The sequence below is a fragment of the Urocampus carinirostris genome, chromosome 2 (assembly GCF_059441175.1).
Source record: "Urocampus carinirostris isolate Australia breed hairy pipefish chromosome 2, RoL_Ucar_1.0, whole genome shotgun sequence".
In the NCBI taxonomy this organism is placed as follows: Eukaryota; Metazoa; Chordata; class Actinopteri; order Syngnathiformes; family Syngnathidae; genus Urocampus; species Urocampus carinirostris.
In genome coordinates, this window is record NC_142350.1 from 24,986,258 (window position 1) to 25,012,180 (window position 25,923).

The 25,923-nt window shown below is 40.1% G+C and overlaps 1 protein-coding gene across 1 annotated transcript in view; it reads left to right on the forward strand.

Moving 5' to 3' along the window:
• Positions 1–4,494: 4,494 nt before the first annotated feature.
• calcr (calcitonin receptor) overlaps positions 4,495–25,923 on the forward strand; it is a 69,977-nt gene continuing 48,548 nt past the window's right edge. The window contains exon 1 of the mRNA XM_088325990.1: positions 4,495–4,713. The gene's annotated coding sequence lies outside the window, so the exon portion shown is untranslated. The remainder of the gene's footprint in view (positions 4,714–25,923) is intronic.

Genomic DNA, 25,923 nt, shown 5'->3' on the forward strand with positions numbered 1-25,923 from the left:
TAGCCGATATGTAAAATATATGAAAAAAATAATAATAATTTTACATTGCTGGAATCTCAGGAAAATGTAACTTGGATCTCGGGCCATGTTGACTCATGACTTGGTTGCCACACTTGGGATTGATATTTCTTTTGTTACACCTGCAGCAATTGAAACGAACGCCAGCAGGACGCAACAAACGGCTGAAACTTAAGCAACAAATTGTATAGTTGCAGAAAGAAAAAAAAACCCAACTGAAAGTATACTAGAAGGCAAAATGGCGCCAGCATGCGTGACAGACCACATCAGCACCTTTCTTATGCATAGATTTTCGAGGCAAGCTTCCCCTTTTTTCTGTAAACAGCTTAGAGAAAGTCCCCAAAAGCCTCTGAAGCAAACATAATGTGACTGGTACTGTGACAAATTCCGCAAGCGTTTAGGAGGACTCACGAAACCCAGATGACGCCGCTTCCTACACAAAAGACGGAAATCGGCGCAAAAGTGGACCGATCCAAGCAGGGTTTTTTAAAAGGACAGTGTGTATTAGTTCCCCACTAGATGTGGCCATATTCTGTCGCGCCACATAAAACAAGTGCTAAATGCACGCCAAAAAAACAAAAAAACGGAGACTCAAAGTGTCCAAAACGCACCTTATTACGTTGAAAAAGAAGAAAGGAAGGTAAATGAAAAAGAAAAGGCAAAATGGGCAAAAAAGAAACGAGTCAAATAGTAAAACTCAAGAAAAAAAGGAAAATAAAAAGGAAAAAGCGAAAGATAAAAAAATAAAAGAAAAAAGAGCTCAAGAGGTAGCGCGCTTGTCTTGGGATCAAGAGATCGCAGGTTCGAATCCCGACTCCTCCATGTTACAAGTCGAAGTGTCCTTGGGTAAGACACTGAACCCCTAATGCCCCCAATAAGCAGGTTGGCACCTTGCATGGCCGCACGGCCGCTATTGGTGTGTGAGTGTGCGTGAATGGGTAAATGTGAAGCACATTGTAAAAGGCTTTGGGAAGTCTTCATTGACTTGAAAAGCGCTATATAAATGCAGATCATTTCATTTCACACTTGTCCCAATTATACATTTATTAGGCGCCCTCTGGTGGACGGAGGCATGCCAGACCCTAACGAAGAATCTCCTCCTAGGAACTTCCACTCCAGCCATCTTTGCAAAAGTACTCCCTATTCTCCCTTTAGAGATCTCAAGCTTCCCCTCCCAGACTTTTTTCTTCAGTTCCCTCCTCATCCCAAGATTTTGGTAGGTGGATTAGATAGCATAGGTAGGTCGGTTCAATAAGCAGGTTCAGTAGGTAGGTAGGTCGTTAGGTTAGGTGGGTACGCATGTAGGTTAGGTAGCTAGGTATGTTAGGCATGTAGGTTTAGTAGGTAGGTAGGTCAGTAGGTTAGTTAGTTTAGGTAGGTTCAGTAGGTCGATAGGTTAGGAAGGTAGGTTAGGTTAGGTTGGTTGGTATGTTACGCAAGTAGGTTCGGTAGGTAGGTAGGTCAGTAGGTTAGTTAGTCTAGGTACGTTCAGTAGGTCGATAGGTTAGGCAGGTAGGTTAGGTAGGTAGGTATTTTAAGCAAGTAGGTTCAGCTGGTAGGTAGGTCAGTAGGTTAGTTAGTTTAGGCAAGTTCAGTAGGTCGGGCAAGTAGGTTAGGTAAATCGGTTCAGTAGGTAGGTAAGTCAGTAGATTAGTTAGTTTAGGCAAGTTCAGTAGTTCGATAGGTTAGGCAGGTAGGTTAGTAGGTATGTTAGGCAAGTAGGTTCAGTAGGTAGGTAGGTCAGTAGGTTAGTTAGTTTAGGTAGGTTCAGTAGTTCGATAGGTTGGGGAGGTAGGTTAGGTTGGTAGGTATGTTGGGCAAGTAGGTTCAGTAGGTAGGTAGGTCAGTAGGTTAGTTGGTTTAGGTAGGTTCAGTAGGTCCGTAGATAGAACACATATCTTCATGCCAGGAAGTGGCACAAATGAAGATCATTTCGCCTTTTGGTGCCGATTGACTCAGAATCAACAACCTCCTCTCACAAAAAAGTGGTGTTCTCATTGATGGTCCGCCCTCTGAGTCCATAATAAGCATTTATGAGAGTTTTCTGACTAATTTGTCTGAGTGGAGGGTGCGCCAAAAAAGCTCAGCTCGTGAGATATTTTTGAACCAAATGGACAGGAGCAAAAAAAAAAAAAAAAAAAAAAAAACAACCGGAATCAAAGACAATCTTTTAGTGTTGTTTTTGCGTGTGCAACAAAGACGGATGAGTGTGCCATACGCATTGACGGGCAAAAGAACCCCAAAAAGCTGGACATGACAATAGAGAAAACGAGAGTCAGGATATTGATAGAGCAGATGTTGTGCTTGATGGATTGGAGGACAAAAAGCTTCCGTTTTGGAGGACAAATGAGGATTTTCTATTGTCTTTTTTTCCCTCACGTGAGAGGACAAAAGGACTATCTCTAGCGGCTATCAGGCTGAGGCTTCAATGAGATGTCGGTTTGCCGGGGGTGTTTCAAACAGAGGTAAGTTCCATACAGTTTTACACAACATTAGTGATACTAGCGATCCTAAAGCCATCATCCAGATACCAATACCACTAGCAATACTTTTTTGGGGCAGGGTATTTAAAATGTTATGTATTAGAGAAGTTTGACATTGTTTTGCAATATATAAATGTATGTTTACTTAAAATGCATAATAGGAATGATTAAAACATTCATTGTATTTTCTAATTTGTAGCTCCTGCCACCAGAGAGCAGCCTTGATGCTAAAGCTGATATCGGCACCGATCTGCTGCCAAGAAATAATGAACCCAGCTATTGTTTCTTTCATGTGTAAAAAAACATATCTCTGAATTTATTATTATTATTTTTTTGTGAGGATGGAAAAAAAACACAGTTACTTGAAACACAGTCATGAAACGGATTCTGGGAAATTATATACATGAACCATGGGTGTAACCACTAACCAGCCTGTTTATTTGGGTGCTCAGCATCCCCCCTGAACCTAAAATAGCCCCTAATTTTAACATTCATTTGAAACTTCTAGCTCCTGCCACTAGAGAGCAGCCTTGATGCTACGGCTGGTATCGGCATGAAATACTGTTGCTTTTGTCTGTAAACATGCATCTCTGGTATAGTTCTTCAGGAGGATAAAAAATAAGATTATTGCCCCTACCTTTTTCTGGAAATTTTCCATGAATTTTAAATGTTTAATTCCCGCCACTTGGCGGTAAAGCTGGTATCGGCACATATCTCCTGCACTGAACTTATCCTATCCATCCATCTTTTATCTGCACCGCTTATCCTAAGTAGGGTCGCAGTGATGTAAGAGCCCATCCCAGCTATCTTCAGGCAGTGGGCAGAGGACACATTGAACTGGTTGCCAGCCAGTCGCAGGGCACACAAAGACATACAACACACTCGCTCATTCACACCTAGGGACAATTTGGACCGGCCATTAAACTGCCCGGAGGACACCCGCGCAAGCACGTAAAGAACATGCAAACTCCACACAGGAAGTTTCAGATCCATTTTTTCCCGTGAGTAAATATCAATATTTTTTAAAGTTGAAAAATGGAACTGATGACTCACTACTTGTATTGGTCACAAGAGACGCTTCTAAGTACTGCAGTTTTCGTCTCCAAGGCCAATCAAAATTGCTTTCCAAATGCGATTTTTTTGGGGAGGCTTTTAAGGTCTCATTCTTGCAAGAGCGCTTTAGTAACTACATATGGAATGAGCAAAGATTTCAAACTCGCCACACCATTTGTTTGGGAAGCCCCACTCAACCCCACTTAAGTGTTTGTGCAGCCCGCGCAAGGTTGATGTTGGGGCTGCAACAACCCATCGATAAAAGTCCATTATTAAAAACGTTGGCAACGAATTAGACCATTGTTTGGTTGTGAGAGAATAATAAAGAAAGAGAGAGATAAAGTAGAAGATAAATAGAGGTAAAATTAGAGAGAAAAAGAGAGAGAGAGTAAAAGCAAAAGATATGAGAGGGAGAGAAATGAATAAAAAGAGAGAATGAGAAATTGAAAAAGAGAGGATGAAATAGAAAGAGAGAGAGAGAAAGAGAAAGAATAAGAGAAGTGAAGAGAGACAAAAGAAGTGATCATAAGAGACAGATAGAAAGAGAGCGAGAGAGAAAAAGAGAGATTGAAACACGGATAAAGAAAAAAGGGGGAGAAATAGAGTGAGAAAAAGAAAGTGAGGAAGAGATAGAGAGAGTGAAAGCAACAGATAACGAGAGATAAATGAATAGAATGAGAAAGATGAAAGAGAGAGGGCAAAAGGGCAAGATAAATAGAAGTAATTAAAGAGAAAAAGAGCGTTTAAAAGAGACATAGACAGAAAGAACGAGAGAGAGAGAGCAAAATGAGAGATAAAAAGACGGAGTGAGAAAAAGAAAGTCAAAAGGGTAAAAGAGAGAAAGAGAGTGAGCGCAAGTGCAGCATCGCGCATGCGCCCACGCATCCCCACGCACCTCCACGCAAATATCCGCGCGTGCATTCTGCCACTGCGAGCAAGACCAAGAGGAGCTCCGTGGAAAGCCGAGACAGCCTGCCGAGAGACGGCGATAGGCGGGCGGGCAGGTTGTTGGAGCGAGCGCTGGAGCCCCAGCGGGGGCACAGGGGAGCCCCCTAAGCAGTCCCTTCCATCCTTGCGTCCGGACCCCTGCAAAAAGACGCTTCATCATCAAAAAGTTTGAGGACCTTGCGATTGCTTTTTCGATCCAAACCGGAGTCAGGTAAGTCCCACTCAACTCCTAGTTTGCCTTATTGGAGTCTTGCTTTCTGCGTGCACGATGCAAAAGACATATAAGGAGCTTAATTTTTTCCAGGATTGGGAGTTCCAATTGCTCGTGTCACGAGCCAATTTTCTCCATATCGAATCATGCAAAACGAATTGGTCCGCTCCTGTCCTCCTAAAGGCATACACGATAAACATAGGGCAGGGGTTGGCAACTCAAAAAGGTTGAAAAAACATAAGTATTCTTGGAGCTGCAAAAATTCCAAGCTTTATATATAAGGAAGGCAACACATACTGCATATAGATGTCAAGGACTCGCTCAGGGTGGGGAAGAACCAGAATGCAGAATCACAGATCAGTACAGTGGTTTTAATTTCAGGCAGATTTTGGCACCCGGGGAATCAGCGCAGCAGTATCAAGATCACCAGAGCCAGTGGTCGTGGTCCAAGAGGCAGGCGAGGGGTCGGTGATCCTGTAAACTCACTACAGAAAAGGCGACAGTCCCAGGGTTCGGCGGGCGGTACTCGTGGTCGGGAAAGGCAGCAATGGGTTTAGTACACAGAGGAAAACAAGGCATAAGGGCTTGAGATGTGACAAAAAACAGAAGGTTTTAAATCATGAAGAGATAGAGAGGTGCGATTGGAGAGCAGTATGGACAATTGACACCATGTGGGGGACAAAAATTAAAGACAGAAAGTGAGGCTTTCAACTTCATTTATTCAAAAGTCTGATCATTGAGGATCAGATACAGCCAAGCCTTTCTCTCTCTCTCTCTCTTCTGCCTTTTGTCTCAGATGCTACCATATCAGCGCCTTCTGATTGGATAAGCAACCGGGGCGAAGCCTCTGAGCAGGAAGTAAACCGCAGTCCTGAGTCCTGACATGCCTGTGAATCAAATCTGCTGATAATATTGAGATTTTAAAAGTACAGTGGCTTGCGAAACCATTTGGCCCCCTTAAACTTTGTGACCTTTTGCCACATTTCAGACTTCAAACATCAAGATATAAAACTGTAAGTTCTTGAGAAGCATCAACAATAAGTGGGATACAATCATGAAGTGGAACACACTATATGCTAGAAGAGCTTAAGAGATAGCAGTGTAATTAACTTGTTTTAGGGAAGCAGGTTCAGGTGGAGACTGATATATTAGCTCTTATCATAACATGAGTTGGTCAATTAAATGTGTGAGTTTGTGATTGAGCGAGAGCACAAAAGCATGCTCAAGTGGAATGCTGAGTGATGAGCTATTATCATAATCTTTTTGCATTATCAAAAATTTCTTATGCTAATTTCTAAGCTTTTATAGCCAATTAATATGGGTTATTGGCATCCTCTCGATACTAATAATCGATATCAGATCCTTAATCGATAGTAATCGACCCTTTGCGTGACCTAACCACGACACGACACCATGAAGCACGGTAGTAAACCCTAGCTATCAGTGGACAAGGACAGTAAACAGTGGACCTCAACAACAGCTATACTCTTCAACAGCATTGACAATGACTCGTCAAATAAATATTGTGCAGCTGTCCCTTGTTGGAAAACACAAAGAGCGCCATTTAGACAAACGGAAGATAGCATAAGCAATGCTAGCCACCGAGCAATAAAGTCTGCCCCCTGACATATTCACAGACCTGACCAAATGGTCCAGTCTGCCTGACTTCAGTCCACACCATCTGTGCCACTATATTGCAAATGGAGTATCCCCATACACCAGTGCTGATCTAAAACCATATAAAAGTCTAAATGCTTACCACTTTTGTGTAGCTGGCACGCAGCAAAAAAAAAAATCAAGCCCTTGTGCAAATGTCACTCAAACAACTTTGTATCTAAATTTTGGGGGAATGTAATAGAAGACTAAATCACAGGGTATTTGCACCTTGTATACAAATAACTTTTGAGAATGTAAAAAATATGTATTTTTGTGAAATGAGGCCTGTAGTTCAGTTGATAATTTGACTACACATAAAAGTTTTTGATACATGGGATATTTAGAGGATTACCGTTTCGAATCCCTGGTTAATCTCAATAAAAGCAACTTCTTGACCTAGTAAGAAATGGCAACCATAGGCCACTAACATTAGCTAGTTAATACTAGCCCACTTATTATATTGAGTGTGTTTGATGTAACACGTACCTACTTAACATACAATTGCTGGGAAATTCCTCAGAAAATGTTGGCTGCAAATCCTGGAATACTTGAGTACCAGAATTTCCGTTTGACCGCAGATAAAAATGGCCGTCTTCTCTGTTCATCAAAATTCCAAATCGGGCTTAGAACCTTGCACGTTCGCACAGCAATAAATCACCATGGTAAAATGCAGTGGTTCTATTCCCCTTGTCGTGGTTATCGATATTGGTTTGAACTTAAATCCTCATTCAAGTGCTAAAGGCTAAGAGAGAGAAAGAGAAAAATAAAAAGTGAGAGAACAACAGAGACAAAGTAAGAGAGAGAGAGAGAGAGAGAGAGAGAGAGAGAGAGAGAGAGAGACAGAAAAAGGGAGAAAGAGTGAGAGAAAAAGAGAGCGGGAGAAAAAAGGAGAAAGAGGAAAGAATCGATTGATGGATAGGTTAGGTGGGCATTTAGTTAGGTAAGTTCAGATGGTTAGTAATAAGGTAGTTAGGTTTGGTGGGTTAGTGAGATTAGATATGTAGGTAGGTTCAGTAGGTACGCTAGGGTGTTTCCGCCGTCCGTCATGGCTCCCATCCTGCCAGGGAAGGCACCGCGCAAAAGCTCAATAGCTGCAAAGGAGGCAGACGTCAAGACGAAGATGAACGCTGACAGGCATAGATAGGCGCAGCGCCTTGCACACTTGTCAACACATCTCGCTTTGCCATTTATGCGCCTGTCTTTTTCTCAAAGACGCACACATCCACGAGACAAGTGATGCATTCAAGCGACGCTAAAAACCTCAGAAAGGGTAACGTCGAAGGTCAGCAGACAGGCCGGTTACATGTTCTCCAATTTCGGCTGGGCTAATCACGCTAATGCTATATGTTTCATTCATGAATAGCGCTCTCTACTGGCCTTCTTTTACACCTGACTTCGTTGAGAAACGCCTTGGCTAACAGAGGGTTTCTCAGACTACATCGAGTTTTCCTTTTCGGTGCTCGGGTGCCGCACGCTAGTAACGGGGGCCAAACTACTAGATTTAAGAAGAGGAGAGAAAGAAAGCGATCGGGCGAGATAAAAGGAAAAGGGATAAAAAGAGAAAAAGAGAGAGACAGCGCAAGGGAAATAGTATGTGAGAGAAAAATAAATTAAAAGAGAGAAAGCGCGACAGAAACTGCGAGAGCACAACAGAGAAAAAGGGAAAAAAGGGAGAAAAAATAGAGAAAATGAAGGTGAAAAAAAATGAGAGCAGAAAAAAAGACAGAGAAAGAAAGATGAAAAGAGTGAGCATGAGAAAGAGAGGAAGGAAGGGAATAAGAAAGAGAGAGAGATGTAAAGAGAGAGAGAAAAGATAAGAGGGACCGATAAGGGGAGAAAGACTGAGAGAAATAGAGAGAGCACAATAAAGAGAAAGGGGGAAAAACAAGAGAGAACAAAATTAACCAAAAAACAAAGAGAAAAAAATAAATTGAGAAAGAATGAGAAAGGAGAAAATACATAGAGAGAGAGAGAGAGAGAGAGAGAGAAATACTACTACAATTACTGTGCGAGTGATGCCTGGCTCGGCGGCATCAGGCGGACCTATTTCAAAGTGCAGCTCATCTTTCTCTTGCGCTTCTCTATGTGTTGTGTCTTGGGTGGGATTCAAACACTCCGCGGGCCTAATCCGGCCCGCGGGCCACATGATTGTCACCTGTGCTTTAAGTCAATGACTGCCATTGACAACTGTAGAAGTCCTCATTATTATTATTTATTTCATCAAGACAACTCATGATGTAGATAAATCGAAGGAATCGGTTCTCACCACGAACAGATCTTATATTCCTATTTCTCTACGGAAACGGACGCAGCTAATTGCACAAATGGCCCTCCAAATGTGGTGGCGGAAGTCTTTTCTCTTTATCTTCAGCTTATGATGGCCGCTATGACATTTGAGCTGTATACACGCTATGCAGATATACGGGGCGCTAGTTCCTGCCTTCAAATGTCAGGACAATTTCTAAATTGTCATCTTTCGTGTCACATGATCATAAACTCTCCCGGGTGTCATTGATTCACAAGCAAGTTGGGGTTGGGGGAGCCTCTTTTTGGAGTATTACTGTTTTTTTGTCTTTTTGTAGAATTGCTGTAGTATTACTCTTCTTGTATTTTTTTCTATTTATGTAGTCACACTTTGTAGTATTTTTTGTGGTATTGCTCCTGTTTTGGGGGGTATTTTCTGTAGTCACAGCGTGCCAGCGTAAAACATGTAATATAGATACTTACAGAGACCTCTGATGGACCAAAGTGGTACTACAACCTTCAGCGTCACAACAAAATGGCCTGCACTTTCATTTGCATTGATAAAACATTCCCAGTGGCTCATAAATCACTTGATACAACCACTCATGAGTTCCTGACGCTTTTAATCGTCGATTTGAATCGATCCTATTGATTAGTTGGTGCAGCCCTAGCGTGTTCACGGTCCCTTTCAGGGTCAACGCTAATAGCTGATACTTAAGAGGTTTAGCAGGATCATCGATCATCGGCATTTTGGGGACACTGCTGAGGAAACCTTCCAAGGTGCTGCTTCGGCCCTTTTAGACCTGCGGTTGGCCTATCTACTTGGTTTACAATGTGGACTTTGTCGCCAGTCTTTGTTTTAAGTCACGTATCTTTCGCAATGTTCATTACAATCCTTGTATGTATATATATATATATATATATATATATATATATATATATAAATATATATATATATATATATATATATATATATATATATATATATATATATATATATATATTTGTATTGTAGTGTAATTTATTAATTGCATTTGTATTTGTTTTATTTTTTTATATCATACAAATGAAAATGTATATTTTGTTCTCATTTGAATGTCTTGATTTTCTTTCATGTATTTTCTGAAAAATAGAAATTTGTAAAAAAATTGTTATTTTTAAAATGTTTTCATTTTTCTTACAAAAAGAAAACAGTTAAAATATTATTAGTGTCGTTTTTACATTTTTATTATAATTGTTTATTTAAATTTATTATTGTGTTTATTTTACATTGTATACTTAAAATAAACGATTTTAGATATTGTTGGTATAATTTAAAAGAAATGTTTTACCTTTTTATTTGAATAAAAATCGTTATTGATGTAAATGTTCATGGATTTTAATTCATTTCAAATATCTTCATGTTTTTATTTATTCAAAAAGTGAAAAATATTATTAGTGTATTTTTGTTTTAGAAAATATTGTTATTTTGAAAATAAAAATAAATTAAGTATTAAAAAAATAGTAAATACATTATTGTTTTTTTTAAATAAAAAAGTAGTTTAAATATTCTCCATGTATTTTTCAATTATATATTTCTAATTGAAAAACAAAAAACAAATACCAAACATTTTGTTAATATTCAAATGAAATGCTACAACAATAAACAAAACAAGCGTCAGATTATGTAAAAAACAAAGAAGAAAGGAAATAAAACGAATAACTATTTCCCCTTTAACTTTAACTCGAGACACGGAGAGCATGCTGGGATTCACGCATTTGCACCGAGTTGCCAGGTATATCTCCAGGAGCGGCGAATCCATACTGTGTTTTTGACTTTAAAATTATATATATATATATATATATATATATATATATATATATATATATATATATATATATATATATATATATATATATATATATATATATATATATATACCGTATTTTCAGCACTATAAGGCGCACCTAAAAGCCTTTATTTTTTTCAAAAGCTGACCATGCGCCTTATAATACAGTGCGCCTTATTTATGGATCAACATTAAGTTTTCCAACTAACTTGCAGCCGCCGACTCGATTTTCCCCCGAACGCCAAGTAGTACGCGGTGGATGCTGGGATTTATTTACCGGCGTTTCATTGGCTAACCAATGTGTCAATCATCATTTGAATTGATCTTTATTGGCTAAAGTTATTCGGAGGTCAAGAGGCGGATCCCTTTTATCATTTACAGACTGCCATTGGCTCAAACGGCAAACAAAGCCTGCAATTGGCCGAAAAAGACGTGTCAATCATCATTTGAATCGATCACTATTGGCTAAAGTTATTCGGAGGTCAAGAGGCGGATCCTTTTTATCATTTACAGACTGCCATTGGCTCAAACGGCAAACAAAGCCTGCAATTGGCCGAAAAAGACGTTCAATCATCAGTTGAATCGATCACTATTGGCTAAAGTTATTCGGAGGTCAAGAGGCGGATCCTTTTTATCATTTACAGACTGCCATTGGCTCAAATGGCAAACAAAGCCTGCAATTGGCCGAAAAAGACGTGTCAATCATCAGTTGAAACGATCACTATTGGCTAAAGTTATTCGGAGGTCAAGAGGCGGATCCTTTTTATAATTTACAGGCTGCCATTGGCTTAAACAGCGAAACAAAGCCTGCAATTGGCCGAAAATACGTATGCGTATAGCATGTGGCTGACGGCATAGAGAAAGCATTTTTTTCTATTCTGTATTTGTAAATATTGTATTCTCCTGGATTTACTGCACTCACGGATATAAGAGGACATTGGCTGCACATTATTATGAACACAACGACTTCGGTGAGCTACTCCGGGTTTTATATTGTCCCTGTATCTTGTTTCAGACTGAACTCGATGTCTCTGTGATAAGCGGTGCAGATAATGGATGGAATGGAGTGTCTATTTTTAAATTCAACTCAATTCCAAGTGTTTATTGTCATATGCACAGTAAAGTTGCGAGCGAAAAAGAAAATAGATACGAAGGAATGGTTATCATTTATTGAATCCCAAGACTTTAACCTTCCGAATGGAACGATGCATTTGAGTGACATCTTACGGACACCGCATCTGCACGTGTTCTCGACACGTATTTGCGTCTTTGCAAGCTTTGGGAATGTTAAGGGGGTAATAAGTTGGACTGAACTATCTGACTGTTTTGTCCACGTTCCCATTGTAGCGCCTTATAATCCGGTGCGTCTTATGTATGTCAAAAATAGGACCAAAAACTATTTTTTCGGGGTGCGCCCTATAACACGGTGCGCCGTATAGTGCGGAAAATACGGTATATGTTTTTTTTTTTTCCGCAGTTTCATCTGGCAATGACAAAAAGGAATTAAGTCAAATCAAGTCAAGTTTATTTTTTATAGCCTTTTATCAGAAAGGAGTCTCAAAAGCCACAGATTACTGCAAACAACAGACTATTATGACACCATCCCCTGATCTAAAACCTACCTGAGGGCAAGGAAAAACCTAAAACCTCAATATGAGGTAAACAAAGAAACCCTGAGAAGGGACCTCACACGAGGTAATCCCCCTTCCAGGATGACCAGGCTGCAACGGATGTTGCAATAACAAATAGTACACAGATTTTGTTCAAATGATGTATAGGTCATTCATAAGCTAAACCCCGAATCGTCACATGATCCGTTTTCCCCGTTTTGCACGTTCGTTTAGGGTTGTAAACATGTCCTCGAAGAGGATGCTTCACGAAAGGAAGGCTCCTCATCGTTTCTATAAAAAGTCCCATTAGCGTTAGCATGCTTTGTGTACACACTCAACGGAAGGCGGCCTGCTCCTTGCCAGCCCATCTGTCTTGTTGGCACACTCGCACTTTGTCCTTTACTGGGAAGACAAGTCGGCATGAACATAAGTCAAACGCAACAGTCCTACCATTTATGGACAAAATATTCATGTCAAATATTTGAATGTCTTAATGATGCAGCATGATGGAAGTCTTTTAATTAAGTGATGAAGGAGGGAGGTGAATGTGAAAGTTATTTCACGAAAATGGTATTAAAAACTGAATAATCAATAGTATTAGAGATCATCCTCAGTATCTCCTTTCTAATGAGTTGATAATTAGAAAACGCTGCACATTGTCCTTCTGCAGTAATAATCCTTCTGGCTTCAAAATGCAAATTTAAAAAAATGATGACACCAAAACTGGCCCGTGCATATGGTATATAACATATGTATATATATATATATATATATATATATATATATATATATATATATATATATATATATATATATATATATATATATATATATATATATATATATATATCATGCAATAAATTATTAAACACACACTGACAAAAAATATTAAGGGAATAAAGAGATCTATTAGCTGATGCTCATTTAGGGATGTTTTATTTTACTAAAATAGGAATATATTCCAAAAATATTTTATGTATTCTTTCTGATATGTTTATTATACAAATATTGTTTTTTTTATCAAAATAAAGCTTGTACTAAAATGAGAAAATAAAATATTGACCTTTCTAAATTGAATCATAAAAATGTAATAATGTGATAAAAAATACTTTTACAAATGGATTTCTTGTGTTCGTCCACACGCCGACTTTAGTTTGGTAGTTTAGTATGGAATTGCAGTGTCATTGCAGGACACTGCAGAAGGCTTATTAGGGCAAGGATTATGTATGAACATAGACATTTATGCAAAAAATGAAGGTTGAGTTTCCCAGGTATAAATTGTAGTGGCAAGAACATCCGTCAACTGAAAATGTAAGCTACATATCATTTTTACCCAACACCTTATATGGGTTTTGTGTCTTAAAAACAAAAATATTCACAATTTACTCAAGATCTAAAAATCCGCTGTATTGATAAATGCACATATAAGTTTAAGAATGGAAGATTGATTTGTAGCTCTGCAAAATGCTTGATTTTTTTTTCTTTGAATGGTATTGGAAGCATTGGAAAATTGACTATTAAAGTCTTGAAAAAATGCTTGAATTTGGCCTTGAGAAATGTGTACCAACCCTGAATGCCTTCATTTTGTATCTTGAAATCAAAATCTGCAGAAATTGTTATCTGTTCGGGGGGAGTATAAAGATTGTGGGCCTAAATGAGAGCACGCTAGCCCAAATCTGCAGATGTCATCTCAGCACGTATGCAAGTCAACGGAAATAAAATGTATCATTTTTTTGTTCTTATTTTCCAGGAAATGTGCACACTAAGTGAATTACGATTCGCCCTCAAATGTCAAACCTCGCTTTCGATAAAAGATCACGCTTGTGCAGCCATAAAAAAAAAAGGAGGCCAGCAGTAATGAATTCTGAGAATTTAGGAAGTTGTGCAACTTGGGCTGCAACAACTCATTGACAACATTTCATTAAAATCTATTGTTAATTGCATTGGCCACTAATTTCCTCACCTCAGTTGTTAAACAATCAAACCATGATATCTATCTCTCCATCCATCTCCATCAATTAATTTGTTCTCTCTATCTAACTCTCTCTCTATCCCTATCTCTTTCTTTCTCTTTCTCTCTCTTCTCTCACTTTTTTCTATCTCTCTCTTTTTTCTAGTTTATCTATCTATATATGCATCTATCTCTACATCTCTCTTTGTCTCTTTCTCTCTCTATTTTCTCTCTCTCTCTCTCTCTCTCTCTCTCTCTTTTCTCTATATCTCTCTACATTTACATCTATCTCTATATCTATATCTCTATATCTCTCTTTCTTCCGTCTCTCTCTCTCTTTCTCTGTCTGTCTGTCTGTCCTTCTCTTTCTCTCTTTGTCAGTCTCTCTCCTCTCTCTCTGTCTCTCTATCGCTCTCTCTATTTGTCTCTATCCTTCTCTCTCTCTATCTCTCTCTCCCTCTTTCCCTCTAGCTCTGCCTCTGTCTCTGTCTCTATAGCTATGTCTCTAGATCTATGTATTTATATCTATCTTACTGTCTCCCTCTCTCTTTCTCTCACTCTTGCTCTCTCTATCTCGCTCTCTCCCCACAATTTTGGCCTAACCTTTTGACAATTTTTTTCCATTGGCTAAACAATAATTTGCTACGCATAATTTTTTTTGGTATAATAGGTGTAAATTTAATATCATCTTTAATTAAAGTGGTAGCACAAGAGCAGTGGACCTATTTGCAGGTGCATAACATCCATTAGTGTGTATTTTTCTCAAGTTATTTGACAATTTAGATTTCAACTGTTCATATTGTAGAATATGCTTTTTATCGGTTTTGGGTGCAAAGCCCCCCCTCATCTATCCAAAACTTCAATATTTGAATAAAAAGGAGGACATGAAACATGTGGTTTTAAAACGCCGGAAAACAAGAATTGCAATAGTCATTGGTTGCAGTCCCAGTTTGGAACTGTATGTTGCATTTAACTACAATTTTCTTTTGCGAACGCGACGCCGCAACAGTCATCATCACATTTGTTATTAGGAGGAAATGAAAAATCCGTTTGCAGGAAATGAGCTGAGAGACCCCCTTGCTTCTGCCCAAAAAAATGCACAGGAATTACTCATCAGAGTGTAACTAAAAGATAGTAATACCTTCATTGATTTCAATTGTTTTTTTTTTTTTATCGTTGAAGAGAGATATAGATGGATATAGAGATGGAGACAGATATAGAGACGTATAAAGCTTTTTTTTTCATGTTTGCAATTAAGTAAAAATATTTCAATACAATATAATTTTTAAATGCTATTTTATTTTTATGAATAGAAATATGTTTTATTTTTATGAAAAATATTTAAGGTTAGTCAATATTTTTCTATTTAATCAATTTCTTGAATATATTTAATCAATTAATTTGTTATTTTTGACATATTAAATGCAAAATATGTTGATTATTTATAAACATACATTTTTTATGATTTAGGTATCTGGTATTTCTTCCATCTTTATCATATTTAATATTTTTTATATTCAATTTGGTTAGTTGTTGATGCAAAATGGTTTTATATTTATATGTATATTTTCTTTTTTAGAATTTCATGATATTTAGTATTTTATAGAGGGCAGCACGGCGGCGCAGTGGTTAGCGCTTGTGCGGCACAGTTCATGTCATGGGAACCTGTCATGGGTTCAAATCCAGCTCCAGACTTCCTGTGCGGAGTTTGTATGTTCTCCCCGTGCTTGCGTGGGTTTCCTCCGGGCACTCCGGTTTCCTCCCACATTCCAAAAAAAACATTTCAGGTGAATTGGCCGGTCCTAATTGTCCCTAGGTGTGAATGAGCGAATGAGTTGTCTGTCCCTGTGTGCCCTGCGATTGGCTGGCAACCAGTTCAGGGTGTCCCCTGCCCACTGCCCGGAGATGGCTGGGATGGGCTCCAGCCCCCCCGCGACCCTAATGAGGATAAGCGGTACGGCTAATGAGATGAGATGAGATAAGTATTTTATAGTTGAATAATGCAGCACGGCAGCACAGTGGTCTGCGCGTGTGCGGCACAATTCGAATCTCATTTGTGGAGTTTGCATGTTCTCCCCGTGCTTGCGTGGTTTTCCTCCGGGCACTCCGGTTTCCTCCCAGATTCCAAAAACACACATGTTAGGTTAATTGTACGGTCCAAATTGTCCCTAGGTGTGAATGAGCGGGCGAATTGTCTGTCCCTGTGTGCCCTGCAATTGGCTGGCAACCAGTTCAGGGTGTCTCCTCCCCACTGCCCGAAGATAGCTGGGATGGACTCCAGCACCCCCGCGACCCTGCTGATGATAAGCGGTACAGATAATGGATGGATGGATAGTTTAGTATTTTAATAAATGCATTTTTGTTAGCACTGCTCTTTTTTGCTGTTCTTTCTACTTAAAAGTGAACTACATTGGTGTGACTGGGATCCATTATTCCCAATCACATACCGCTGCAATCCAGCATTTGTGCGGCCACGATCCATTGTCTCCAATCACTTTTTGGTGTGAGCGGGGAGGGGCAGTGTGCACTTTTGTCGGGCCTGGCAGCTATTTTATCACTGTAATTTCCAACTCAAATGAACTTTACTAGTGTGGTTGCGATCATTATCCCAATTTCCATTTTGCTGCGAGCAGAGACCAGCACAGCTGACTTTTGTATGACCAGCCAGCTGTTATTGCTGTAATTTTCACATAAAATGAACTGCACTTGTGTGGTCACGATCCATTTCCCCCTCTCCCTTATTGCTGTGAGCAGAGACCAGCAGAGGCACTTTTTTCTGAATAATAACTATAATGAAACTCATAGTTGTGGCCACAGTTTTTTATTCCTGAGAGCAGGCAGGGGTTAGCACATCATTTTTATTTTTCAGTTCAAGCTTCTGAAATGTGCCCTTTAACCTGCCTGAAATGGAATGGACAGTTGTGGCTGCAATCTATTATCCCAAGTCGACTATTGCTGAGGATGGAGGCCTGAGGAGCAAATTTATGTCATGTGTGGCTGATCTTCATTTTCAGTTTTTTTCACTTAAAAATAACAGCACTCGTGTGGCCTTAATCCATTATGCCAGATAGACTATAGCTGAGAGAAAGGGTCACGAGAGAACGTTTTTCAGTTCAGGCTGCCGAAGTGTGCTACTGTGGCTTGGCTAAAGTGAACTGCAGCGTTTGGCCCCTGATCCTTTATCCCTCGTTGACAATTGCTGAGAGCGTGGTCTGAGAGATGAAATTTGTGCCATGCGTGGCAGCACTTTCTGTTCTTTTTGCCTATAAATGAACCGACCCCTTGTGGCCTCACTCCGTTATCCCTGGTTGACTAATGCTGAGAGTGTGGACTGGCAGAAGTCACATTTGTCAGAAGGTGTGTTTTTATATCCCGCTTAAGCTAAAATGCACGGCTGTGGCCACGTTCCATTATCCCCAAACGCCTATTAAGAAAATGTTTCTCAAGCATGTCAGCTGTTTTTTCCGTTCTTTTCACCTAAAAAGAACAGCACCCTCATATTTTTGATCCATTATCTTTTGTCAAAGATTGCTGGGGCCAGCAGGGCTCCTGTTAAAAATGGTAGGGGATCATATGGCATAGGGTTCCGTTCCCCATTTACTGGTAAACCAGGAATTACAGTATAACAATGTAACTCAAGAATAAAAGCTGTTTTTGCTCTCTGCTATAAAGGGTTAAAATCTAATAGTGTATTTTGTACCTGGTTATAGCTTTTGCCTCAGTCTATGACCAGTGTTCCAATTTCAAGCGGAAATTGCAGTTCTTTGCTGTCCTTCTCCTTTTTTCATGTCGAAGAAACCAATGTAGCCACAACAATTTATATGGAAATTAGCACATTGATTGTGTCCAACAATTTATTTTTCCATTTATTTTTCCGTTTTTTTTAACCTCATGATCCAGGTGGGCCAAAGACCATTCTGACCATATTTTGAATTTCCAAATAATTAAGATGACTAGTGGTTTGTGTTGCTTTATGTCATTTTTGCTTAAGCCCTTAATGTTCCTGTCAAATTGGCCTCAAATCCCAATCCAAGACATAGCCAAAGTCGATTGAATGGTGTTCTCGAACCCTTTTGAGAATAAGGAGGCTTCTGGTCTTTTTGATAAATTAACACTCCAAACTTTTTGTCATAATCACTGCAAGTGCTACTAGCATTGAGCAATATTGGTAGAAACACACGGAAATAGAAGGTTTTTATTTTTCTTTGCAGTCAAATGAAAGATGAGTGTAGCATAGACATCTTAGCTGAAAAACAGATGAGAGAATAACTTGAAGCCTCACCTGGTAACATGTCAATTGTGATCACAATTATATTTTACACATTTTTGTAAGGGTCGGTGATGTCCGGTTTACAACACAAAAACCTTTGCAAATGTGTATTTTACTTTGGCCAATTATTTTTAGACATTCTGAAGGAAATTGACTCCTCTTTCCAAAAGTCAATCAATGATTGTGCACGCATACGCGTGATGGATCTCAGGTCTATTTACGCATGTTTTTTTACTCTGATTTGAATACACCCCCCTGAAAATGGCATAAAATCATCTTGGAAATTTCATTGGCTTCAAAGTGTCTATCCGCTTTAAAATCTTTACTACCAGCCAATGTTCCCTCTAAGCTGCACGCGTGCGCAATCGCGCACTGCCCGCACATTCTCAGCGCACAAGAAAATCTATCCAGCGCAATGTTCCCTCTAAGCTGCGTGTGTGCGCAATTGCACACTACCCAGAGCTTTTCCGCGCACAAGAAAATCTAGCCAGCTCACAAAAACCAGGGCTCGAAATTGCTAATTAAGAAGCTAATTAAGTCAAAGTTACAGTGCATGAAGGTAAAAATACAAGGGTTCCCCTGACGTTGTGTTCTAAATGAGGTATTCTGAAGTCAAGGTCGAAGTAGAAGGAAGTTGAGTAAAGTCAGTAGAATTTTTCGAGAACCGGCTTCTTCGGCTCGGCTCACTAAAAAGAACCGGCTCTTTTGGGTCCCAACGGCTCTTCAGGTTGTTTTTGCTTCTTTAATCCCCACACGACCAAATATTATGTAAAATTCTGCACAAAATGACTTAAAGGAAGGGGGGAAATAGAACAAAAAAAGAAAAAAATACCAAAATGAAAAAGTAGTGAAAAGCTGAGAAAAAAAAGAAACAAAAGGAAGAAAAAAAAAAAGGAAAAATTCAGAAAAAAGCCAGAAAAAAAGAAAGAAACGAAGGAAAAAAGTAATCAGAGAACAAGCTGAAAAAGGTAACAGCTAGGAAAAAATAAACACAATGAGATTGTTTTAAAGGAATAAAAAAAAAGAAAAAAACAGGGAAAAAGAAGAAAAAGTTTGTGTTGCATTCAAATAATTTCCAATTATACCAAGTCAATCTTGTTGCCAACATTGTACTTACACTAAAAAAATGTGATTAAATACAGTTGTGTATCGTGCAACCAACTAAATAAGCCCCCCAAAAGGTTAGTATTATGCAACAAAAGATACCAGGAAAAAAAAGAATTGGAAATCTTGTGAAAGAAGTGTTGTAAAAACAAATGACGTTTGTAGGCCGTACAACCTTTGCAATAATACATTAGTCAATTCATTCAAAAGTGAAAATATTTTTTGCATTGCAGGAAACTGCCGCAAAATGTAACATGATGTCAAGTTTTGGACATGATGGATAATGATTTGGTTGCCACACTTGGGATTGCTGTTGTTCACTGTTGTTTCAAGCCTTGCTCACCGACTTTGTGTGAACGCTCAGACCCGTGGAAAATTAGAGGGAACATTGCTACTGGCTGAATAAATCTGGAGGGAAAGAAGGCGATGTCCGTTTTATCAATATAGGTTCTTATAGGTTCATGTGCGCGGAGCAGACATGATTTTAGGCGGTTTTTTTTTCTTTATCTGTTGGCATCATCTTTTTTTTGAGTCAATATTTGACATGGTTGGCTTCACTGGAAGGTCCTGGATGTAACCAGTCAATATTTGCGGGGAATTATTACATGAGTGCAATATTACAAGACTTTTGGGTGAGTTATACCGGCGTTATAGTTTTGGGGTATCTTTTTGCAGACTGACTGTGATGTTTCTTTTTTTGAGTATATTTTGAAAATCATATCTTGAATTGGAAGAATTTGCCCTTTCCAATGCTATGTGGCATGACCCATTTTAGTGACTGGTGATATCATGAAGACACGTATTTATTTATCAAAAGTCCGGCGGGCCCTCGCAACATAAGGGGCTTAAAATAATGCTAAAATAGTACCCTGGTGCCATAATAATGCTTTGCCACCATTTATAAAACCAAGGAACAACGTTGAAGTGAATGCAGGAGCTGCATTTGGACAAATAGAGTGCTTTGCCTTACTCTCAAGGCATCTTGTAGGGAAGGAGCTTTATTTGGATTAGGGGAGTTGGATTTGAAGGAGACAGTGTGTATCATTTGACCAGGATATGTCGCTGTATTTTTTTGCGCAACTGAAAACGAATGCTAAAAAAGCACCACACAGAATACAAACTGAGGAGACGTGTTTTTTTGTTTGATCATGTAGCAGCAAGATGACAGACAATGATGTCAGCTCCCTCTAGATGAAGCTCATGCTATTTAAATTAATGCACATATTTTGATCTCAAACTACTTCAAAGTGCATGTTTATAAGTCAAGTCAAGTCAAGTCATTTTTATTTGTATAGCCCTAAATCACGAAGAGTCTCAAAGGGCTTCACAGATTGTTACACTATATTACACAAACTATTTTCAACCGACAAGAGGAGTAGGTTATTCGTATGCAATGGAGTAGAAGTGAGTTTTAAGTTTAGATTTAAACATTTCCACTGAGGTTGCAGATCGAATCTCAGGGGGAAGAGCATTCCACAGCACCGGTGCCCGGATGGAGAACGCTCTCGAACCAGCCGAAGACTTCTTTGCTCTCGGGATCATCAGAAGACCAGCACTCTCAGATCGTAGGCTTCGGACCGGGACATAGTGGCAGATCAGATCTGAAAGATAAGAGGGAGCAAGTCCATGTATGATTTTGTACAATACTAAGAGAACTTTGAAGTCACATCTTTGGCTAACTGGGAGCCAATGCAGGTTAGCCATAATCGGTGTTATGTGATCGTACTTTTTTGTCCTAGTTAAAAGCCTCGCTGCGGCATTTTGTACTAGCTGAAGAGACTTGATTCTGGACTTCGGGAGACCGGAGAGTAGTGCATTGCAGTAATCGAGACGGGAGGTAACAAATGCATGAATTATTGTTTCCGCATCAGACAGTATTGAACGGATTTTAGCAATGTTGCGAAGATGGAAGAAGGCAGTTCTAGTAATTTGCTTTACATGCATCTCAAAGGATAGATCAGGGTCAAATATGACACCTAAATTTTTAACTGAGTCACTCTGTGTGATGTGACATTTGTCAATGTTCACAGCAGTTTTTGCGAATAAGTCCCGGCATTTAGAAGGACCAATGACTAACATTTCGGTCTTTTCAGAGTTAAGACGCAAGAAATTGAGTGACATCCACTCTTTTATCTCAGTGAGACAGGCCTCCAAATTTCCACAGTTTAGTGTGGAAGATTCCTCCAACGGAAGATATAGTTGAGTGTCGTCTGCGTAGCAGTGGAAGCTGATATTGTACTTGCGAATAATATCACCTAATGGAAGCATGTAAATGTTGAAAAGTAGGGGGCCGAGCACTGAACCCTGCGGAACACCGCAGGTAACATTAAAGGGCTCAGATGTCGTTTCACCATATTTAACACAGTGCGTCCTATCTGAGAGGTAAGATTTGAACCACGAGAGGACGGCTCCTGAGAGACCAATCCATTTTTCCAACCGTTCTAGTAGGATATTGTGGCGCACTGTGTCAAAAGCAGCACTAAGATCCAGCAGCAGCAAAAGTGATGAAGTGCCAGAATCCATTGACATTAGGAGATCATTTGTTACCTTGATCAGAGCTGTCTCAGTAGAGTGGTTAGCCCTGAATCCTGATTGCATGGATTCAAAAAGGTTATTCTCCGATATGAAAGCATTCAGCTGCTGTGCCACTACTCTTTCGAGTACTTTAGAGAGGAAAGGTAGGTTTGACACAGGTCTGTAATTACTTAATATTTCTGGATCAAGGTTGGGTCGTTTCAGTGTGGGTTTAATAACGGCGGACTTAAAAGCTGCTGGAACTACACCTGAGGAGAGTGATGTATTTATAATATTTAGAACTGAAGGCCCAAGGACGCTAAAAAGACTTTTAATAAGTGAACCTGGGAGAGGGTCGAACTGGCAAGTTGTCGGTTTGGCCGCATTCACCACTTGTTTGAGATCATCAAGTGACAGTTCACTAAAACCGGCCATTTTCCCAGGGCAGCCACCCTGTCGTGCATCTGTAAATTTCAGTCCTTTAATACGTGTGGTACTAACAATATCTTTTGCAATTTCTTCCTGTATGCATTGAATCTTCTTAGTGAAGAAGACCATTAAGTCCTGAGCAGAGTGTGTCGAACTGTCTGCGATAGCCTGTTGCCTTGTAAGCGATGCTACAGTGTCAAAAAGGGCTTTGGGGTTGTTCTTTTGAGACGCAATCACCTTCGAAAGGTAGGCCGATTTAGCAGAGGCAAGGGCCGCTTTATACTTTAACAAGGTGTCACACCAGGTTTGATGGAAAACCTCAAGCTTGGTAGCGCGCCATTTTCTCTCCCATTTCCTGCATTCTTTTTTAAGGGCTCTAGTTTCATCAGTAAACCAAGGTGTGCGTCTTTTAGGACGTGATTTTAGTTTTATGGGCGCTATTGAATCCAGCACACTAGTCAGGGTGGTATTGAACTCATTCATGAGTGAGTCAATCGAGCCATTGTATTTAGGAAAGGACGCAACTGCTCCAGGAAGGAGTTCAAAGAGCTCAGAAACTGTGCCAGTGCTTATATTGCGTCCGCTAAATCCCTCAGCTTTATTAAGTCTACATTTAGTTAGCACCTCAAATGTCACTAAATAATGATCAGAGATAACAGTAGTACACGGTAGAACCATAATGTTTGAGGTTAAAACTCCTCGAGTCAGAATCAAGTCTAGCGTGTTCCCATTTTTATGGGTTGGCAAGTCAACCAGTTGAGTAAAACCAAATGCATCAATTAGAGAACTAAACGCAATAGTAAGTGAACTGTGTGGGGAGTTCATATGAATGTTAAAGTCTCCCATAATTATAATTTTGTCTGCATAGGTTACTAGTTCAGACAAAAGTTCAGCAAATTCGTCTAAGAAAGTTGTGTATGGCCCAGGTGCACGATAGATAGTTATTACATCAATTGACAATTGAGGGGACCGCATCACAAGAGCCTCAAACGTTTTGTAATTATTAGAGGTACGTGTATTAAATTTGAGCGATTTTTCAGAGATTAGCGCAACACCACCACCTCTTTTCAGCGTGCGTGCTATATGACTACTCTCGTAGTCTGGGGGAGAGGCATAATTTAGCGCTAAGTGCTCATCCGGGCGTAACCACGTTTCACAAAGACCCATACAGTTAAGTTTATAATCACGAATAATGTTATCAACAAGTAAAGCTTTTGGAGCAAGTGATCTAATATTTAACAGACCAAATTTCAGCTTTGCTGAATCATTTGACTTAGCTGAACTCTTTGTAGTCTTTGTCGAGATCTTCAAAAGCTCCCGGCGTTGTGGCCGCTCGTGAGCGCTGAGTTTAAAGCGTCGGTTGTCCGGCGAGGAATGAATGGTGGAATTAGTTACATCCTCGCGTCCATCTTGCTGCTTGGACTTCACACGCTTCACACATCTACCTGCACGGCAACCACGCTTCTGTTTCCTTTCTTTACGGGGCCGTCGGCGTCGTTTATTAAGAGGAATAGCTGTCCACAAGGATGCCGGGTCTCTTTGAAGTTCGCTCGGTATATCATGGGCGGTATAAAAAGTGCCCGAAAAGTCGAAATTTAGACGCCCACCCAACCGTATAAGTTCGTCCCTACTGTAAGTGTTTTTGGCCACACATGTGTCCAAAAGTGAAAGCAAAAAAGACAAGAGAACGGCAATAAATAGAAGATTAGCTGGAGAGCTAGCCGCAAGCATGTATCCATGCGCAGCCGCCATCTTGAATTCCAAATTCCAAATTATAAGATAATTCATGTATTTTTGCCTGTTATTCAAATACATATTTTTTTCTAATGAATTATTTTTTTTCTATCACTAAGCGGTGCTAAATAATACACACTGTCCCTTTATAAGAAAAAATAGAGCTTCACTGGCATCCCCTGTTACCTTGTACCAAAGGAACTAATTTGAATTTAAGCAGCTTTTTCTCATACAAGTTCTGTTTCCCCGCATGGTGCGTTATTTTTTAAAGCTAAAGCTCTGATTTGATCTGAGGAGTTGGTTACAGAGAAAAATAGTACTTTGACGCCTTTTGTCAGATTGGATACAAAAGAACCGTGTTGATGTTGAAGAGCTTCAGTCTGTTTTACTGGTGTTTCCCCCAATCACACGCCTGAATCAAAAGGTCAGGTCTTCATCAAGCTTTGAAAAAAAAAAATCCTGGATTTTTTTTTTTTATCGGGCGGGTCGGAGGAGGGACAGAGGGGAGTTTTGCTCTCTTTTTTGTCAGCAAAGCTTTTCAATTTTTCATCTTAGAGTGGAAACGGAGTTGAGGGATTTGGGTTTTGTGAGCGTCCCCCGCCGTGATGGATTTTGCGTCTGATGTGGTCGTGTTCGTGCAGCTGATCGGCTTTTATCTGGTTCTTAAACAATTGCATCTTTGGCTACCTGTGGAACGTTTCTCTTCAATACGGTGTGAAATTGTTGGAATGCCTTCAAATGAAAGGGGGGATTTGATGAGAGCCTGACAGGCAGCAGTTTCGGTGAGGGGATAGGGTTTCAGACGGTATAAAATAATATCACTGATAGCCTGTCTGCTAAGGCTCTTACCTTACATGTAGAAGGTTTTTTTCAAGAACCAGAACAGGATCAGGACCCAATCGCGTGACGTTCTCACACAAGCCTTTATTTTAAGGGAAATGGGGAGTTATGCACGATAGGCAAGCCGGTCTAGCGTGGAAAGACAGGAAGGCAGAGACCGACGAGATCGATTCCAATTGCCCGAGTTGATACTGGACAGATGGGGTCGATACCGGACAGGACGGGACAGACAAGATGGATGACGAATCTGGATATCGAAAATAAACAGGAGAAACTAGACGGGAACAAAAACTGGAGAAAATAACAAACAGGACAAAAACAGACCAGAGAAAAACGGGAACCCGAAATTAAACAGGGCAAAAATAAAATAAAATATCAACAGGCAAACAAGACAGAGTCAGAACCCACGTCTTGTGAGGCAGAAGTTCATTTGACGGGCTGTCCAAGGAAGACAAGAGAGCGCTGAGCTTCATATAATAATAATAATAATAATAATAATAATTTTTTTTGTATTGTCATTCTTTGTAACAATGTACACAGAACGAAATGTCGATACACCTGACCCTTTGTAGCGAGCCGATGCAGCCGCAGCCAACAGAGGGCGCCGCCATTTTACCAATGTTATAAGTCTTAGGTATGACTCGGCCGAGGCGCGAACCAGCGACCTCCCAGTCTCAAAGCGGGCGCCCTACCATCTAGGCTACTGAGCTGGTGTAGACAGAAAGCCAATCTCTCAACGAGCCGCAGCTGGCGCCACATGAGCGGAGCCAATTGGGCACCATGGCAACCGTGAGACACACAGTCGCGGCCAATTGGGCGCCATGACAACTATGACAGAACCCCCCCTCAGGGGATGGCTCCAGAAGTCCCAAAAAAACAAAACACAGTGCTACGACCCGGTCAGGCAGACTGACAAGCCTGGCAGGCAGACGGACGAGTCAGGCAGGCAGGTGGACGAGCCAGGCAGGCAGGTGGACGAGCCAGGCAGGCAGGCGGACAAGCCAGGCAGGCAGGCGGACGAGCCAGGCA